At 44.2% G+C, this 16,588-nt stretch overlaps 1 protein-coding gene and 1 long non-coding RNA gene across 3 annotated transcripts in view; one reads left to right on the forward strand and one right to left on the reverse strand.

Annotated features, from left to right (window-relative positions):
• trappc11 (trafficking protein particle complex subunit 11) overlaps window positions 1-16,588 on the forward strand; it is a 117,330-nt gene that overhangs the window by 85,899 nt on the left and 14,843 nt on the right. The window lies entirely within an intron of this gene.
• Window positions 4,416-6,838, reverse strand: LOC147208255 (uncharacterized). Its single transcript, XR_015103128.1, has 3 exons — window positions 5,090-6,838; window positions 4,594-4,650; window positions 4,416-4,521 (listed from the first exon to the last, which is right to left on the reverse strand). It is a non-coding gene; the product is annotated as an uncharacterized LOC147208255 (long non-coding RNA).

Here is a 16,588-nt window from a genome sequence, read left to right on the forward strand (position 1 = left end):
GCTGAAAATATAGGTCAACTAGAAGACAGAGCATGTGGCATCCATTGGTACGAGTCTGGCCAAACGTTGCAAAGCTGCAACAATGAAATATAGCTGCCCCTAGGGCAGGGGTGGGCATGTATTTTTTGCATGGAGCCACATGAGAACCAGAAAATATTATGGAGGGTCGGATCAAAAGGCTGAACTAAATTCTACATATTAATTGCATTTCTTTATTTAAAAAGCAGTATTTTGCATTTTTTAGCACGTTTTCAAGACGTTTAAAATGTTATGAGCAATGAAAAACAGAAGTTGTCTTTGGAAAAAATGTCATTTATTGAATAACATTTTCCAAAACAATGGTTGCCAAAATGTGAACATTTGTGATGATGACGATTATATTAAAGAAAAAAAAAGAAAAGAAAACCTTTATTAGTCTCGCAATGGAGAAATTCCCAATTCACAGCAGCAAAGTTATGAAAGGAAGAAGTAGAACAACAAAATATAGGAGCTGCTGGTCTCTGTTGGTCTTTAACAAGTGCATCAAAGTCAGGTTGAAAGTCTGAGGTGGAGATGGGAAGCACTGCTGACAGATGATCATCAGTAAGGGAAGATCTATACATGATTTGTTAAACTTCATCATGGAGAATGTTTGCTCACATATATAGGTCGAGCCAAAGCGAACAAACATCCTCTGCGCATGTATTCTCATGTTTTGAAACTTTTCTTCCTTGAGAGAAGAGTAGAATCCCAGCAGTGACTGTGACTTAAAATGCTCAGCCAAGTACTGTGTCAGACTGAAGGTCAATGAGTTCCAGCTGGACATCACTGGGTGCATTATCTACATTGCAGGTAAAGGGACAGGAAATCATTTGCATTTCAACCTCCATTGTTCTGAGATCTTCAAATTGCCTTGAAAACTCACCATGCAGTGCTCTTAACATGGATGAGTACCTGCGGAGGTGATCAGCTGATGGTGAAACTTATTTCAGGGTTTGCATGTGAGTGAGGTTGTTGCTCTCCAGTTGCCTTGTAAGAAACTGTAACTTTGTCATGAAAGCCTTCACCAGTTTGTGCATTTCATGGACAAAAAGGCCAAAAGCCTTGCAGTTGGGTGTTCAGTGTAGTCATCAGTGCAGTCACATCCACAGCAAATGCAAAATCTGACATCCAGTCCTCATCAGAAAGCTGTGGGATGTCTTTGCCTGTCGTTTCACAAAACTCTCCGATCTCTGATTTCAGATCCCAAACTCTTTTTGTGTTTTGTAACATTAGGAACCGTTGTAAATAGCAGAGCCACCTTATGCTGTGTTTTCTATTCTATTGCTAATTTATTATATTTATTCTATAAATACAGTATTTTTTACTTTTTGTTTACTATTTTAGTTACAACATCAATTACATGATTAATTTTAATCACTGACTTGCACAACACATGCTGATGTAAAATACAATGTGAAAATACCAGTTTCTGATCTGCATTGATTTCAGTCACTTTATCTTGCATACGTTCCAACAGTCCTACATTTTTCCCCATAAGATTTGGACAACCGTCCGTTGTGACTCCCACCAGTCTGTCCCAATGTGTCCATGCACGCGTTTACCTCTGTGAACAGGTTGCTCCCTCTCATTGTTCCTTTCAGTGGGCGCATTGTTTCCAGCTCTTCCATAATCCCGAAGTCCGTTAATCCACGGACAAATACAAGTAATTGGGTTGTATCCCGGACATTACAACTCTCATCCAAAGCCAAGGAGAAAAAAATCTAAATCTGCAACTTTGCGTTGCAGCTGAAGCTCCAGATTTCCCGCAATGCCATCCTTCTCGTCAACTGTTCGCCTGTACAGGGGGACTTGCTCAAATGCTTCTTTTTTTTCCGGACATATTAATGCTGCAGAGTCCACCAAGCATTCTTTGACGAATTCCCCCTCCGCAAACGGCTTACTGTTTTTAGCGATTTTGTGGGATATCACAAAGCTGGCCTTGGTTGCTGCATTCCTGGATGCGTGAAGCTTGGTAAAAAACCCTTGCTGCTTTTGTAGCTTAGCTACCAAATCCTCCGATATACGCGCCATTTCAGCATCAGTCAGGTTTTTTCTCTGCATGTTTTGTCTCGAAATGATGACTCAAATTGTAATCTGAAACACGGCAATCTGGTCTCCACAAACCAAATACACCGCTTTTCCTCCGACTTCAGCAAATAAATAATTTGCAGTTCATGTTTTGTTGAAAGCCCTGCATTCAGCATCTACCTTTCTTTTTTTTAGTAGACATTTTGGGGGATATAGCCCTGTCACCTGCTTGCAACATAAATTCAATAGCGCCCGTTGCCTTATGTACCTGTACGTACAGGCAATAAACACAACTTCAAAATAAAAGAACTGCACATTCAATCGATGCATGAGGTAAAATAAAAAAAAAATATATATTTTGTAGTTTTCTTGACGCGTGCGGCTCGTGAGCCGTTAAATGCCCAGGTCTACCCTAGGGGAAACCCCAGAGGTGATAAAATCTACAAATTGGCATATACTGTATCTCTAAATCGTCATGTTTCATCTTATACAGTATTGGTTTCGAAATAAAGGTGATTGGTAGTAATACTTACATGAAATGGATGCCTAGAAAATCCTTTCATGTGTACCCAAGAAGGAAGACATGTTGAAAATGAGAAAACAAACCATCTAGTGATCTATTGGGGAAACTGTTTGTTGTTCATGAACAACGAAGGTCTGCAGTGGTACTTATGCGTAAAAACGGGCTCATAAAATATGAATGTGGATTAATTAGGGGATTAGCATTTAGTTGTTGCAAATCTGCGACACCTGCCCCGAGAGGGTTAAGATCAATGTTTTGTATGATCACAAGACACACATGGGTTCTACATTTTCAGGAAGGCATTGAACAGATTTTGAAATAACAATGTAAAAAATCATAAACATACCCGATGATTGTGGCAATGATGGTGACGTAGGAGTAGCATTCGTCATAGCCTCGTCATCCTCATCATCTGTGTCTGATGCATCACTGTCAACACAGTTTCTCTGAGGAACAGAGCAACCACATTGATAACATTTAGATTTTATAAACACCAAAATGTAAACATTTTTAGTTTAAAAAATATCAACTAAAGTTTTGCTGGCAGAGAAAAAAACTGGGTGCAATTATTTCCTAAAATATGCAGATGTGTTCTTACCTTGGGATCAATGTTGATTTTATTCAGATTCTTGCCCTTAACCTGGGACAGATTTCCTGTCTCCAGAGCGATAAGAACCTTACTCTGACGAGGTATCACCATTCCTTTACCTTCTCACAGAACGTCATTGTTATGGGCACGATTCCCTTTGTTTCTGGGTAAATCTAGTTGTATTTTTCACTCTTTGGACCTAGTTGGAAATTGAAGCACTCTTTCCACTTGAGGTTTATCTTTGTTTTGTTTCCAAATGGTGTGCAATTTTTCTGTAGGTCTTGGAGCAAAACACATAGAAGTAAGATTTGTTGTACAGCCTGCGACCATCTGTTTTCTTCTTTAAAGTCATGACCGTCACATCAGAACCATCGAATGAAGATGTTTGTGAGTAATCTGTGTCCAAGGAATCAGCACACGTCACACATCTTCTCTTCTGAGGTTGGACATCTACTTAACAGGAACTGGCTAGGGGTAAACCTTTAGATGAAGATTCTTGAGGTTTACTCGTGTCCAGGGGACAAGACGAGTGACATTTCTAACCACGTGTAACAAAAACAAATACTTACTGTACTACTGCGCATGTGTAACGTAGTGTGGTGGTTGCTGTTGCCGTTTCTGAGCTAAGCAGTAGGAGTCGCCATTTTCGCTGTAGTGAGCTTCATTGCGAGGCAAGGGTGGAGAAAAAGATTTTGGATTATGCAACGGGATTTTTCATTGGAGGGGGAAGCAGAAAAGAGGGAATGACTTTAATGCATGACAAATTTCTCACACTAGGGGGTATTTTTGCAACTGTAGGTTTTAATGTAGAGGAGTTTCACTGTACATAGTATTTAACTCATTGAATACCACCCCTTTTCACTGGAGCAACCCCCTCAATCCCTCACATTTTACTGAATTTTGACTGATTTGCAAGGCCCACAGAATCTTCTGTTCTATGGCTATATATACATGCAACCTGTCAAAAGAAAGGTGAGACTCTCTTCTTTCAGCAGAAAAAAAAGTTTGTTTCTATCTTTCTCCGTTCGTTGGCAATCAGCATTAGAAAACTGCTAAGTTTTATGGAAAAGGCCGATTTTCTGCAGAAATCCAGAGAAAATGAGCTTTTTGTAAAAGCATGCATTTCAAGCATCATTTCAAGTTTTACACAATTTTTTGCTTTTGTGGCAGCTCAAATACCTCAATAATGTGTTCCTCCTACAAAAGAACATTACAAATAATGTTTTTGTAGCAAAATAATTTATTTGCACGCAACAAAACTATTGAACTATGAACAAAAGTGCAGCTGTGGAGAAGATGGTTTTTGGCTTCCATCCAGTTTGTCACCATCGATTCATCCCACCACGTCCAGATGCACGACCTATAAATTATAGAAACATAAAAAGTTGCAAATATATCTTGCTGCAGAGTGAGGTACAATCATTTTATTTACCTTTCTTTCCACCACCAAAGCGAGGAGTCGTCATCTTTTGGCTTCTGGTTGGACAATCTGTAATGTATAGAAGTATGTACAATTACCACACTTTTATTTTTCTAATTTTTTTATTGTTGCTTTCCACTTACATTTCAACATCTCTCACACACACACATACATGCTCGCACACTGCTATTTTTACACCATTCATTCCACGTTGCTCAGCATCCAATTTGAAATGGAATGGAATATGAATTTAACACTAGTGGTTTTAGCAGAGCTGAGCGGACCAAATGTGTCCTGTTTTTTTTTTTTTGTTTTAAACCTATGGCGACATGCAAGTCAGCGCATATTTTCATCCACATCTACGAGACGCATCAACCGTACATAAATGATTAGTGTTACTGGCCATTTCATAGTATAGCGGGGAATGTAGCGGTACATAAAAGTGACTGAGGAGGCATAAGAAGTGATGAAGTTTTGAATGGGAACTTGCAAGCTAGTCAGCAGTTACCTCCTCGTTCCAGCGGCTCTGGCGAGGACTCTCAGCTGCTTTCCGTTATGTCCGAAGGCACATATTCGTCCGACATATCGGGATCCAAATCGCTCTCCAATTCATCGTTTTCGCCGTCGTCTTTACGAGACGATTCCAACGAATCGCTGACGTGTGCCCGGCGTCGGCCATGCGAAGCAATGCAGCCTCTTTGCCATCATCGCTGGAAGTCGCCGGGGAGACGATTTGTGGGCGATGTGGGGCATCGGGAGGCACAAAATGCTCTGCCAAGCGATGATCGCTGACGTGGAGCAAGTTCATCTTCATCAGATGAACTCGAAACTCGGCGTGAGCTATGCGGGCCGCGTGTAGCACGCCATGTTTGTGCAGGCCGACGTTCGTTTGACGGGTGCCGCTTTCGATGAGTGACCGAAGCGTCATTTTCTGTTCCACACAAACACCATCTCCTTTGTTGTTTTGTTTCGAGGACGCTTTTATACCGAAAAAAAAATCATTTTTAGTTAGTTATTTCCTTTTCTCCATCGTTGCTAGTTGCTAATGTTCCAATCCACTATCCACATACGCCCCTCCTTCACTGCATGCCCTTTCTACTACTTCTGCGGCGTGATCCTGGTTGATTTTTGCACCACTGCCACCCGATGGCCATTTTTTTGCTATTTAACATTGCCGTCAAGCCTAATCCTGTGGTGAGAAGTTGCATCGGACTCTCTTGCACCCTCCCCCATGAAAACACGTGATTGACGTATTGATACGTCATGGGGAGTGAACGGCTATGCGCTAATTGACGTATTTATACGTCAAAGGGTGTAAATGAGTTAATGAAGTCTGTTTTTTTTTAATGTCCATTTGGGTTGAATAATTCAATGTTAAAGTCACCACACAGTCACGTTTTCTTATCGTTGGAGTAACTTAGCATATGTTAGTTTTTTTATTGAATGTGTCAAGACATGATCCTGGTGTCCTATAGATGCAACTGAGGTCAGGTCAGGCTTCGGCCTGCTACTGGTACCCTGTAACCCAGTACCACCTGCCCCAGGGTCGGGTCGTCGGCGACTAAACCGGCTCCCCCACCTGTCCTCGCAAGAGGACTCGTGAGGAGGGTGGCTAGACACCCTGTAGAACTAAAAACAAAATCTATCAAAGGGCGCCGGCTCAGGAGAGCCAACAGCGGCTATCTAGCACCCCCAACCATGGGTAAATAGTCCCACTGCCTTGTGGGCATCCTCGGTACAGGAAAAGGTTACGGAGTAAACCCAACGCAAATCAGGAGTGGAGCCCCTAAGGCGGTTGGACGGCGTTCTACGTCACCTTCCGGCAACTCCTTCAGCTGCGCTGGTGCCAACTGTATCAGCTCGTCCTTTCCGTTGGATCTGACCAGCAATGCTGTGAGGGGGAGCTTGTTGTCTGGGCAACTCAGGTTCTCCACATCACCCGCCCAGGCATGTAGCGCACTGGAGAGGACACTCCAGCGATGTTGCAAGGTATCGACACAACACGGGAAGCGGCAGTTACCGGTTAAAAGCTCTCTCTGATTGGCGAAGGAAATGAGCGCCTGGGGTCACTTCCGACGGTGGGAGAGATCAGTGAGTCTCATTGGACAGCTACCGCCCGCCTCAAGCTGGGCAGCCCCCAGCCAGTAAGGTGCTGTCCCGCCACAGCTCGCCTGCTCTACTGGGTGCGTAGAGCTTAGAGATTGAACATCTTGACAAGCAAGCTGTAAAGCCCCACACCAGGCAAAAAAGAAAGAAGCAAGAAGACTCCAGCTATTCAACTTGCAAGCTGGAACGTCCAGACCATGTGCCCTGGACTCACTGAAGACCACCAACTGATTGACGATGGACGCAAGACTGCAGTTATCGATAAGGAACTGGCAAGACTTAACATCGATATCGCCTGCCTGCAGGAGACCCGCCTGGCTGACAGCGGTTCCATCAGGGAGGCCAACGACACCTTCTACTGGCAGGCCTTGCCACAGGACAGCCCTAGACAACACCGTGTAGGCTTCGCTGTTAAGAACTCACTGGTTGCAGCTATCCAACCACCAACTGGCGGATCAGAGAGAATACTTGCCTTGAGATTGTCAACGGCAGCAGGCTTCGTCAATCTCCTCAGCATCTCCGCGCCGACACTCTGCTCCACTTCAGAGGCCAAGGACCAGTTCTACGAGGCACTAGATGACGCAATACGCAAGACACCCAGTATTGAAGGATTATACCTCCACTTCAATGTGGTGGGAGCCGACTGCGTCACCTGGCCCTCCTGTCTCGGCCAACATGGCATAGGCAGGATGAACGAGAACGCACAGAGGCTGCTTGAACTGTGTTGCCATCGCGGCCTGTGCGTGACCAACACGTCCTTTGAGGGTAAGGATTGCCCCAAAGTCTCATGGAGACATCCTCGGTCCAAACACTGGCACCAGCTTGACTTAGTCATCACCAGACGTGCAGACCTGGAAAGCATCCTTCACACTCGTAGTTTCCAGAGCGCAGACTGTGACACAGACCACTCCCTCATTGGCAGCAGAGTGAGGTTGACAGTGAAGAAGATACACCATGCCAAAACAAAGGGCCCACCACACATCAACACCTGTAGCGCCAGTGACCCAAAGAGATCCCAGCAGTTCCAGGAAGTCCTCAATGAGAAGATGGCAACTCCAGTCCCAAATGATACCGACATTGAGAATAAGTGTTGCCACCTCCGTGATGTTATCCACACCTCAGCTGTCACAGCATTAGGGAAGGAGGAACGTCGAAATGCAGACTGGTTCAAAGCCCACTGGGATGAGATGCATACGATCATAGAAGCCAAGAGGAACACCCTACTGGCCTGCAAACAGAACCCCTGCCCCAGCACTTGCGACACCATCAAAGCTGCAAAACGCAAATCCCAGCAGACAGCCCGCCACTGTGCAAATGACTATTGTCTGAACTTGAGTAATAGGATTCAGACAGCTGCCGACACAGGAAACGCAAGAGGCATGTATAACGGTATCAAGACAGCAACTGGCCCCACTGCTACCAAGACCGCACCGCTGAAGACCAAGACATTGGAAGTCATTACAGACCAATGCAAACAGCTCGAACGTTGGGTAGAACACTACCTGGAGCTGTACGCAACTCAGAACGTGGTGATGGACACCGCCCTGGATGCCCTACCCAACCTCACAGTCATGGAGGAGTTTGACACTCTCCCTACCATGGAAGAACTTAGAAAAGCTATTTCCTGCCTCTCCTGTGGGAAGGCTCCTGGGAAAGACTGTATCCCCCCAGAAGTCCTGAAAAGGAGCGAGTGGACGGCCTGTCTCATGCCTGCAAGGAATTTGGCTTGACTATTAGTCTGAAGAAGACAAACATCCGAGCACAAGACACTCCCACTCCACCAGACATCTCCATCAATGGTACGCACCTTGAGGTAGTAGACTCCTTCACCTACCTCGGTTTGACCATCTCCAGCTCCCTCTCTCTGGATGCTGAGATCAGCGCAAGGATCGGAAAGGCAGCAGCCACCATGGCCAAGCTGAACAAGCATGTGTGGAACAACAGTCAGTGTACTGTGAACACCAAGCTCAAAGTGTACCAGGCCTGCGTCCTCAGCACTCTCCTTTACGGCAGCGAGTCCTGGACCACATATGCCGGGCAGGAGAAACGACTAAACAGCTTCCACCTACGCTGCCTCAGACGACTCCTGAACATCAGATGGCAGGACAGGGTAACTCACGTCGAAGTTCTCCAACGTGCCGGCACCCCAAGCATGTTCGCTCTTCTCAGTGGGAGGCGCTTGAGGTGGCTCGGCCACGTCCGTTGCATGGCTGCTGGCCGCATACCAAAAGATCTGCTGTCTGGGGGATTGCGTGAGGGGGCTCGCCCCATTGGAAGGCCACAGCTCCGCTTCAAAGATGTCTGCAAGCGTGACATGAAACTGGCTGGCAGAAAAAAGAGCAAAGAGGAAGGCAAGGGCAACCTCTGCCTGACCGCAATCCTCTTTCGTGTGGAGCAGCTGCTTCATGCCACTCTAGAGTTGGGTTGTACAGCCACTCTAGAAAATGTAATTGTACATAATCGCGCTACACCATCGTCTCCCAAGATGAACGGATGCCGACGGCGACGACGATAGATGCAATTTATGATGACATTTGATGTCTTTTCAATATGTATTTCAATAGTTAGACAATCCATTAGGTTCTCTATTGTGTTTGTCATGGTGTTGAACTCGAGACTGTTGTGTTTGATGGAGTACTGGTGCGGGGGTAGATGATAAGTTTGTCATGTCTCAAGTAGGCAATTTCCCCTCTGTCACATGCAGCTCTTAATTTTGGGACGAGTTCTTTTCTTTTTTGACGCACGGCATCTGTAAAGTCTTCGTTAAGTAGATTTTGGAGCTTTTTAAGTATTTTTTTTCTGTAGGATCCCTGTTCTGTCCTTATGTTTTTCAAATTACACCAAACTGGCCTCGGTCGAGGTCTCCCAGGTTCGTGCCATCCAGTGCGGTGAGCTCTCTCCCCCTCAATTGTCCCCTATGTCTACAGTTCTCCTTGCAGATTTTCTGCACTTTTTCCTCTGTTTTGGTCCACGTTTATCCTGGTGTTTCCTCTATTCCATTAATGACCAAGTTGTTTCTTTTTGACTGGCCCTCCAAGTCGTCCATCTTGTCTGTTAATAAGAGCAGGCTGTCACATATTTTATAGATTTCTGTTTGCATGTTTCTGCAGTGGTCAGTTTAATTAATTTGATTTTTTAAAATGTTGTCTACCTCTTTTTGAGTAAGATTGATGCTGCTTTTAATTTCTTGGACTTTCCTGTTGTCCTTTTGATTCACAATGCAAGTTTATTTCTGTATTTTTGCAATTTCGTTGTGGACAAAATATTTAATATCTTTCCAAGTGCCCTCTCGAAGGTCTGGCGATGCTTTGCTCTGACACTTCATGCAGTCGTCGTCTTTTCTACGAACCTTCTTTAAAGTGATGAATTTGTCAAGGTGTTGTTTGACTGCAGCTCTTTTCCTGGGAGTCCATGGTCTCTTTCTTTTTTTTTTTTTTTTCCATTTCCGGAGGGAAAAAAACCCAAAAGGGGTTTATTTGCGGTTTAGTTTTATTACAAATTGTTGAAGTTGTATTACCATCTGAACGCTGCCTTTACTGATGACAGGAACAGAAAAAATATATTCAAAATGCATTGATTCACTACTTATAAAACATGGTTTAGGCATCTACCTTAAAGCAACTTTATTGACTTAAAACGCCTCAACAGCAAGTTCACTCAAGGTATGATTCATGGGTCTTATACTCTTTACTCTATTTTTAAATGTTCAATTTCCTTAAAATTCATGTTTTTTGCAAAGTTTAAGTCTTTAAAGTCATGTTTGTCTATGTTGGCCCCCCAATTGGGAGCCAACCAGTTATGGGTGTACTCTGACTACTGTCCAATGATGGCTGGGAGAGGCTCCAGCATGCCCACGACTTCTGTAAGGATAAGATGAGAAAATTGATGGATGGATCTGTGAACCAGATGAAGGCTTCTATTGTGAAGCACATACGGGAAAAGCAGTCTTTGTGAATCGGTAAAAACAGCTGGTGAAATATTGTGACTGTGAATGTGTGTTTGAGGAACAATGAGTTATCTATCTGCAAATAATCCACCGACACTGTTGACATTCATGTTTAGAAGCTACAATCAAAGAATGAACCACTGTGGTGATTTCAGAGCAACATATGTGGTAAATATTATCTAACAATGTGTCCCCTCCCATTGCATTAGCTCTTTTCCTTGTTTGCATTTAAATGCATTATTTTACAATTCATTCAAATGCCATGTGTCGAATATGTAACCTCTAGTCGCTGATGGTGTAGTGGTATACTCACCTGACTTGTGTGAATGTGGATGTGAGAGGTTGTTTGTCTCTATGTGTGCCAGGCGCCTGGCTGGCGACCAGTTCGAAGTGTAATCCGCCTTCTGCCCAAAGTCAGTTAGGATATGCCAGTGACCCTCATGAGGGTAACCGGTTTGGATGATGGATGGAACATATCAATATACCGTATTTTCACGACTATAAGGCGCCATTAAAAGTCTAAAATTTTCTCCAAAATGAACAGGACGCCTTATGATGCGGAGCGTCTTGTCTATGCGCTGAGTTCCAAAACCTGACTGACAGCCGACACGCTGTTTATATAGAGAAAAGGCGGAAGTGACTGTGGACAGGCATGCGGCAAAGAAGTCAGCCAATCAGTGAAGGGTGGGCGTGTATATACATATATGGAGAGAAAGAGAGAGAAAAGGCAGACATGAGTGACAGGCATGCGGGGAAGCAGTCCGCCAATGAGTGAAGGGTGGGCGTGTAAGTGGACGCTAAAGGGACGCTACAAACAGGTACCAACACCTGTATAGAGTGTGGCTATGTGCATTGTTGCAAAACAACTTCGGTTTTGGTTTCTAAGAACCCCCGAAAATAAATTCTACAAAGAGACACGCCTACGAAGCTCAGTTCAAACTTCAAGCCATCGGTTATGCTTTTGGCATGCGTGCCCATCTCACAGCAGCGGTGAAAAACCAAGTCAAGCAAATGAACTCTGAGCTTGCCGTTATTCCCGGAGGCTTGACTAAAGAACTCCAACCGCTGAACATCGGCATCAACCGGGCGTTCAAAGTAAAGTTGCGAACGGCATGGGAACAATGAATGAACGATGGCAAACACAACTTTACAAAGAGTGAGAGGCAGCGCCGGGCGAGTTACGCCACAATTTGCGAATGGATTGTGGCTGCTTGGACGAACGTGTCTGCTTGCACTGTTGTTCGAGTTTTTGGCAAAGCCGGCATCATTTCTGTGGAGCCACATGGCAATGAGAGTGACTGACAACGAGAGGGAACACGGCGTTTTTGATGGATTACCGGTACTTGCACAATTGTTCAATTCTGATACAGAGGATGAGGACTTTGATGGATTTCTGGGTGATGATTGATCGAAAAACATGAGTACATTGTACGATGGCTAAATAAAATACAACGGAACTCCGTTTTGCTTTGTTGCCTTTTTAAAAACGTGTTTTTAGCTTGTATCTGTATGTCTTGGCATGCTACCGTATGCTACAAGCTAACGTGTTTTTAGCGTGCGCGCATGCATGCCGTATGTTTTACCACTTTAAAATTGCGCCCAATGATACAGTGCGTTTTGTCTATGTGTAAAATACAGAAATAGCACCCATTAATGAGACTGCGCCCAACCATACGGTGCGTCGAATGGTCGTGAAAATACGGTATTCTTATAACAAAACTACTTATAGTACTTATAACAAAACACACTTAGATGTAATTTGGGAAATCGTACATGTCTCTCTTTGGTCAGATTTTTATTTTATTGGCTTCAGTTACAATCATGTGTTACTATAGCAAAATTACATATTAACCCAGTATCAGAAATTGCTATACAATACAAATGGAAGGCGATGTTACAAGTGAGTATACAAGTCTGCAGCACGACTTTAACCACTGGTCTGTTCATCTGCAAGTCACACACATGACTTGTGCAGTTTGAGTCTCTTCTATTGTTATATGGATCTATTCAACATAAATTCATCTTACCAATTTCACTATGTTCTTTTGGAACTGCACTCTAATTTCGGGCCTTCCCAAGAGATCTTTCTGTCCTCTCCATTTGAGAAAGCTGGTATGTTAGAGTTGTACTTACGATGCTCTGACTCACTGCTCTCTTCATCATCAGCATCATCATTTGGAAGCGTTGCAATGCTCTTTGGTTTGGTGGAGCTTCCTGACGTTGACGGTAGTTTTTGTCCACGTGTGAAAGATTTGTCATAGACTGTAAATTGTAATATAATATACTTTGGGTGAATATGCTTTGATGATACACATTTGTAATTACTGATATATTGGAATGTACAAAAAACAATGAGGACTTAGAGTAAGAAAAAAAATCTTACTAATGCCAGATCTATAACATGTCACTTGTGCCAATGTTATAGACTCCATAGACCAGGGGTGCCCATTAGGTCGATCCTGATCTACCGGTAGATCTAAGACAGGTCCCAAGTCGATCCGAGGAGTGTCGAGGAGAAAAAAAAAAAACAACCAATTGTGTGTCTTGGTATATGTTAGTATTATTTTTTTTGTGTGTTAATGTACACTGCACCCTAATCATCTTATCAGTCTCATTTTCACCCAAAATATATTTTAAAAATAAAATAAAGCAGGTAAATCTTGAATTTACGGTGGCGTGTGATTACGTCACCGGAAGTTGTTAGCTCTCAGCAGTCTGTAATTGCAGCTTGTGATCAGAGCTGTTGCGCTCTATCTTTTATCGTCATGATTCTCATTCAGAGTTTGCTTCGTGTACAATTCACCGAGGGCACGGGCAAAGAATAGGAATCTAGGAGGGCCCAGGGAAGCACTTTAAAACGGTACGTGTGAGCTATGATAGTTAACAGGCTGCAAAACTGCGCCGCATGCCTCAGTTTCAGGCTGTTTCTCATCATGGCGCGTGCGTGCGTGCGCGTGTGTGTGTGCGCGCGCGCGTGCCGGTAAGGGTAGATCCCGGGAGGTTAGTTGAGCGAAAAGTAGATCTTCGATCCAAAAAGTTTGGGCACCCCTGCCATAGACACTATGTCTGCCCGATGTTCTCTTTTTTCACTTGACAGGTGGTCTTCTAACTGTCTTCTGGCACACCCCAACATTTATAAAAGAATATGTTTTGACAGAGTCAAAGTCTTTCCATATGCATCTCAGAAATAGGAGGTATGGGGTGGGGAAAATAAGCAAACGCCACATAGGAAGACCGGAACCGAACCCTGCACCTCTGCACTGTGAGGGCGACATGCTAACCAGTCGGCCACTGTGGCATAATTTCTAAGCAGCTGTAGTTAGTTGTCGTTCAACGGTATTAAAACGGTGTCTATCACATTGTATCACGAAGTCCCTTTCTGATTAAGACATCTGTCTTTGGTCTTTGTTCGTTACTTTTAATCCACAACTCAGATCTGTCAGAACGGAACACATTTGATGATGCTGCAACATCACCCAAAAAAAATTGACATACACCACGTATGTGTGTGCTTTTGTGTACTGTTACCATACGAAAAAATATAATTCTGGTTAAAGGTGCCAGAGGCTGGACAGTAAAACTGGGACCAATTGGTGTTTAACTGATAATTGTTGCAACTTAGCACTCTGCAGTGGACAGAAAGACAGAGAGAAAGGAATACATGGAAGGGGATGACTTTAAAAATATATGAATTTACATACCAGTGATAACAGAGTTCAGTGTTTGCAGACTCTTTCCCTTCAGCGACTCTGTCCCACGTTCCATCGGAAACAGTATTTTATCCAGTCTTGGCCACTTGGAAAGTTTTATCTGTCTGCCGATAATACTCGCAGTGGATTCAAATGTCGTGTCCCATAGAACGAGCAACTTGCTCGAGTTCCTGATTATTGAGGTCAAGAAGCTGACATAAGGTAGCAATGTGCTTCCTTAACTTTGTTGACCTCAACACTTTTGGGTTTTTGGCCTTGCTCTCTTGTCCATATCTTCTGAGGCAGTCACATCCACTAAGATTGGTGGTAGTGCCAACCTTCGCAAACAGAAATGGATTCTCTTCAAGTATGCCGACTTCCCTCTGTTGTTCAATCAGAAAGTCAAATGAAGCTTTAGTTCGTTCACAGAGGAGGATGGGGACCTATCTCCCTCTCTTTCATCGTTTCACCAAAAGCATCAGTCTGTGGGTTCGCTGGTTTTCCACGAGTGATAGTCTCATATACTGTATGTCCTTTTTGACAGGGCCTGTGTCTCCTTTTAAATATGTTTCAAGGGTAAAACGTGATGCTTCACCTTCACGCCTCTTATCGAAAGCAATTATTTGTGCGATAAGGCTTTTTGGATGCTGTAATGCTCACACGCTATGTGAGCTCTGCCGTTGCCTCATCCTAAGGTCATTCTGGAGGGTGCCTATGTAGCAACGCCACTCGAGCGAAGCGCTACTCAGCAGTCAATAGTCCGCTACTCTCTGTTGTGCGTGCCTCAGCGCGGACATGTACGCACGGGTGTGTCTTTTGGCTTCAACCAATCAGCGCTGACGCAACGGACGTTACACATCAAAGAGCTTTGATCTATGACACCAGCTAAGCTAGCCTAGCCGAGACAAAAGATAAGTTAGTACAGACGACACGACGCTCGAGGTCGGACGGACACACTCTCCTTGATAATCTGTATGTTTTTCCTTTTTCTGTCCAAATATATACATATACTGTGTATATATATATATATATATACTGTATATATTCTACTACAATAATAGTCTCGTCCACGGCGTCTTCTTTTGCTCCACCGGGGTTTAGCTAAAGTATTTATAAAAAGACGAGAATCTCTTTAGTGACAAGCCAGCCCTTTTTCCGAACCACGGACACTCTCCCTCGAATTTTTTCCCCTCACTTGGTGACAGGTTCAGTCAACCTAGAACATATAATAAACAACATACAAGGAAGGAAGAAGGAACGTCTAAGGAATGGGGAGTAGTTTCACATTTCACACACAGTTCATTCCTGAGATGTTATCAAACAGCTCCTGCTGGGTGTCCACAAACACAGCTTGGGATGTCCCTCTCGTGGTGTCTTGGTTTGATGTTATCTTCTCACAAGCAGCAGTCACTTTGATCAGAAGCCGTTAACTTAACAAAAGGATGTTATCTTAGAAACCAGAACAGGAGCAGGCTAGGCACTCCTGGTCTAACAAGTCTCCCCGTCAAACTACTGCATTGTAAATTAGGTATTTGCGAGGTTTCACTCTGAAACAAAACTTAAAGTTACACTGAGAGTAAATATGGGATAACAAAATTACATTTATTCCAACACGTGGCTACCCCATTAGATTTTTTCGCCCACTTCACTCCTTTCCATTTGCAACATGACCGAGCAAGTTGCCACAGTTTCCATTCAAATCCCTGCTCCCTGGGTGAACGATATGGAGATGTGGCTGCAGGTGGTCGAATCCCAGTTTGTGACTCGAGGGATCACACAGGAGATCACGAAATTCCACCATGCTGTTGCAGCTCTGACCCCCGAGCGCGCTACCCAACTCCGGCACATCATCTTCAACCCACCAATGGAGAATCTGTACACCGCACTTTGGGATGAGATTCTCAAACAGATGTCCTTGTCCGAACGACAACGTTATGTCGCCATGCTGCGAGAGGTAGAACTGGGGGACGGCCGTCCGTCACAACTCCTCCACCGACTTCAAAGCCTTGCTGGCGACAAATTCCTGTGACCGCGGCTTTCTCCATCAGATCTTCACTGAGAACATCCCCAAGATGGTCCAGGCAATTATGGCAGCTGCCCCTCCAAGCTCCACTCTGTCCGACTGGCCGATCTTGCAGACAAGGTTGCCGAAGCCTGCGCTCTGCAGCCAACTGTCTCCACAGTCCAGCACGCACCTCAAACCACCCTGAGCAAGGCCGTCTTCCAGCAGTTCCTCGACATGCAGCGCCTCATGCAGGACGAGATC

The sequence above is a fragment of the Hippocampus guttulatus genome, chromosome 2, assembly GCF_054856545.1.
Source record: "Hippocampus guttulatus isolate MCC_2025c chromosome 2, RoL_Hgut_1.0, whole genome shotgun sequence".
Classification (NCBI taxonomy): Eukaryota; Metazoa; Chordata; class Actinopteri; order Syngnathiformes; family Syngnathidae; genus Hippocampus; species Hippocampus guttulatus.